General features: G+C 35.5%; 1 protein-coding gene across 1 annotated transcript in view; it reads right to left on the reverse strand.

The window, feature by feature from the left end:
- Positions 1 to 4,559, reverse strand: part of LOTGIDRAFT_190218 (hypothetical protein) — a 40,157-nt gene that overhangs the window by 4,551 nt on the left and 31,047 nt on the right. The gene's annotated exons all lie outside the window — the stretch shown is intronic.

The following is a 4,559-nucleotide window of genomic DNA, read 5'->3' on the forward strand; positions in this document are numbered from 1 at the left end:
GATATGCCACGTTTGACAGCCATCGAGAGAGAGAGAGCCGTTGGAATGGTCCAACAAGGAGCGACACACGTCGACGTCGCCAGAAGGTTGGACTGCGCACGCCTCACTATCACCAGGTTGATGCAGCGGTTACGTCAGACAGGTCAGACGTCAGACAGGCCCAGGAGTGGAAGACCACGAGTAACCACGCCCCGTGAAGATCGTTACATCCGGGTATTACACCTGAGGAACCGCACCGTAACAGCGACGTCCACGGCGGCTACAGCACTGGGACACAGGATCAGTCGACAGACCGTCTACAGGAGACTACGGCAGTATGGTATCCGGCCACGTCATCCCTACCGCGGACCGCTCCTGACGCCTCGACACCGGAACAACAGACTGATCTGGACCAGGCGAGTTCGACGTTGGCAACGGCGGGACTGGGCACGTGTTATGTTCTCTGATGAGAGCAGATTCCTCATCTTCAAAAACGATGGACGGCAGCTTGTATACCGACGATTTGGTGAACGTTTGGCGCTTAACTGTATCCAACAGGTCCGGTCGTTTGGAAGCGGAGGGTTAATGGTTTGGGGTGGCATATGTGGTGACGTCAAAACGAGGCTTGTCGTAATTCGTGGAAACCTGAATGCACAGCGTTATATTGATGACATCCTACGGCCTGTTGTGGTGCCCTTTATTCAGCAACAGCCTCGTGGACTCCTTTTCCAACATGACAATGCAAGGCCACACACAGCAAGATTGACACAGAACTTCCTTGCCAACGCCAAAGTACAGGTTTTGCCATGGTCCGCATGTTCACCGGACATGAATCCCATCGAGCACTTATGGGACCACCTCGATCGGCAAATCCGACGTCGCCGTGTGCCTCCAGTCAACGTCCAGGACTTGGAACGATGTCTCCTCGAGGAATGGCAACGAATCACTCCCAACGTCATTATACGTTTGACGGCATCAGTCCGTAGGCGTGTTCTGGCATGTATTGATGCTCACGGTGGACATACCCGCTACTGACTTGACTTTGTGACGTGTGGTGTGACATTTCCCGTTGTTTCTGTGATCACTGCTCTAACGAAATGTTCTTTTTTCGACCCCACCCATCTTTAAAGGCTTGTCATATTGGTTGTACAGATTTTATTGAAATGAAATTTTTGTACAGATGTTGTGAAAGGATTTTTCAAAAGCATAATACCAATCCTAAACTTCTGCATTGTTTAGTTTTTCTTTTATGTCGTTGCAAACAGGTGGTATCGTTTCTTTTGGACACTAGTTTATATGATAGTGTAATTCCACATGAAAATTGTTGACTGAATTTTTTTTTTTAAATTATTATACACAGTGAAATAAGCATTATCTTAATTTTTTTTTTTAAATCCCAACTGGAGTTAAAATTTGAAAAGAGGAGACCAGGTAGTCTGATAAGGAAGGGGGGAATCTCTATTACATTTTTAATAAATTGTTAAACCACTCTGAATGCCTCCCCTACCTCCATCTCCCCACTAAGGGAGGAGACGAACGGTCATCAATGGTTAATAACTCCATCTGATCTGATAGAGTCACAAAACCCGCTTCACGCTCAGAAGGGGAGGCTTTGTATCATCCTCATGGTTTACGATCCAGTCAAAATTGACTGACGTCCAAGCGATGCATACTTTAGAAATGATCCCTAACAGTATGATCTTAATGATAATTATGTTTGACAAAGATAATGATATATTTCATAAATAATATACACTGGTTATTATTAATTCCTACTAAAACTTAAACCTTAAAGATAATTATTTTTTAAACTTTAGCTATTTTTAGAATAATTTCATAACAAATATAGCTTGAAGATATTGTTTAGACTGAAAATTATCATAAAACACAAAATAAAGAAAAATATTATGATAACAGTAAAAATAGCAGAAAATCTTCAAAAACTTGGAAAATAACAGTAAAAGGGAAGTAACTCCACCGTCAATCAAAGAAAATCAAACTGAATGAGATGAGAGATTCAACAATTGAAAAATCAAAGTGAACACATCAACAAGATGAGAGATTCAACATCTGAAAAAATGTCAGTTTCTACTCTCTAAATTATGGGTTTTTGAATTGAGAAAAGACATAAATCATTTTGGCAAAATATAGACAGTTACATGATCGTGTAATTCCACATGAAAATTGTTGACTGAATTTTTTAAAAGAAATTATTATACACAGGGGAAAAGGCAATATCTTAATCTTTTTGTAATCTCAACCTGAGATTAAATTTGAAAAGTGGAGACCAGGCAGTCTGATGAGGAATGGGGGAAATATATATTACTTTTTAAATTAATTGTTAAACCACTCTGAATGCCTCCCCTACCTCCATCTCCCCACTAAGGGAGGAGAGGAACGGTCATCAATGGTTTAGAACTCCATCTGATCTGATAGAGTCACAAAACCCGCTTCACGCTCAGAAGGGGAGGCTTTGTATCATCCTCATGGTTTACGATCCAGTCAAAATTGACTGACGTCCAAGCGATGCATACTTTAGAAATGATCCCTAACAGTATGATCTTAATGACAATTGCTCTACAATATGATAATGAAAGTTTTCATAAGTAAAAAAGAATGGTCATTTACTAATATAAAACTCAGTTCTGAGATAATTGTTATTAAATTAGCTTGATTTTGTTTCAAATATACAAAATTTTCACCAATAAAAATAGATTATTATCTAAATAATAAAAATGTGCATAAAACTCATAAAAAATTGATAATAGCAAAAATATTAGAAAAGCCATGAATTTACACCAATATACACAAGAGGTATACAAGGGAAATAACACAGACTGTGTACATTGTACCACGTGTCATGTTGACACGTTACTATAAATAGACTACTTAGTTTACAGTATACTGTAGTTTATATAGTATAGTTAAAGTCTTATCAGCTGGCCATTCACAGTAATACAACTAAGACGAATACATCATTGACCACATAACATAGAGTTGAAAAGTTTTCTTTGTTAGTGTATTGTAAAACACTCCTCTGTATCCTTTCATACACTGTACGTAACCTCAGCAAGGCATTAAAACATTAAAACTATCAGACATTAAGGCAATATGTGTCCCAATCATTTACAAAGCTTGGTATGAATTTCAGTAAAATACATACAACTTAATATTTTACCCTTTAATCAATTTCAATATAAAACTATATAATAAAAAAATATGAATGCATAAACAGTCATATTAACATAGTATGAGCCGAGAAAATTAACCCTCCATTGATTGCAACATATGATTAACTTCCCATAAAAACATCTTTTTTGAACATGATAAATTATAAAACTTGGTATGAATTTCATTTTTAAACTGAAAACATTCTCTTTGAACATTATGAATTGAGATGTAAGTTATAAAACTATGTATGAATTTAATTTAAAAACTTAAATCATTCTCTTTGCACATGATATATTGGGATCTAACTAATAAAAACTTGGTATGAATTTCATAAAACGATCTGAAAACATCTTCATGTAACTTATAAAACTGAGTATGAATTTCATAAGGACACTGAAAACATCCTCTTTAAACATGATAAATTGGGATCTAAGTTATAAAACTAAGTATGAATTTCATTAGGACACTGAAAACATCCCCTTTGAATATATGATAAATTTGGATCTAACTTAGAAAACTGAGTATGAATTTCATTAGGACACTGAAATCATCCTCTTTAAACATGATAAATTGGGATTTAAGTTATAAAACTAAGTATGAATTTCATAAGGACACTGAAAACATCCCCTTTGAATATATGATAAATTGGGATCTAAGTTATAAAACTGAGTATGAATTTCATTAGGACACTGAAATCATCCTCTTTAAACATGATAAATTGGGATCTAAGTTATAAAACTAAGTATGAATTTCATAAGGACACTGAAAACATCCTCTTTAAACATGATAAATTGGGATCTAAGTTATAAAACTGAGTATGAATTTCATTAGGACACTGAAATCATCCTCTTTAAACATGATAAATTGGGATCTAAGTTATAAAACTAAGTATGAATTTCATAAGGACACTGAAAACATCCTCTTTAAACATGATAAATTGGGATCTAAGTTATAAAACTAAGTATGAATTTCATTAGGACACTGAAAACATCCCCTTTGAATATATGATAAATTTGGATCTAACTTAGAAAACTGAGTATGAATTTCATTAGGACACTGAAATCATCCTCTTTAAACATGATAAATTGGGATCTAAGTTATAAAACTAAGTATGAATTTCATTCAACATCTAAAAACATACTGTTTGAACTTATGATCATATCAATTTGGATAAATATTAGGGGGAAAATAAAGGTGTGTACATCTATACCAATATCTCTCTTTTTACAACATGTATTGTTAAGAGGTTAATTCAAAATACCTGACCCGTAACTTATTTTAGTGGCAGGTCATTGATTCCAGAAGCGAAGTGACTTCATTTAATACTTAATGCTGATAATAGTTGATAACTCAATGGAACTCAATACTGCGATAAGACACATTGAACAGTAGTTGGCAATAGACAATTG

This window comes from Lottia gigantea (assembly GCF_000327385.1).
Source record: "Lottia gigantea unplaced genomic scaffold LOTGIsca_32, whole genome shotgun sequence".
Taxonomy (NCBI): Eukaryota; Metazoa; Mollusca; class Gastropoda; family Lottiidae; genus Lottia; species Lottia gigantea.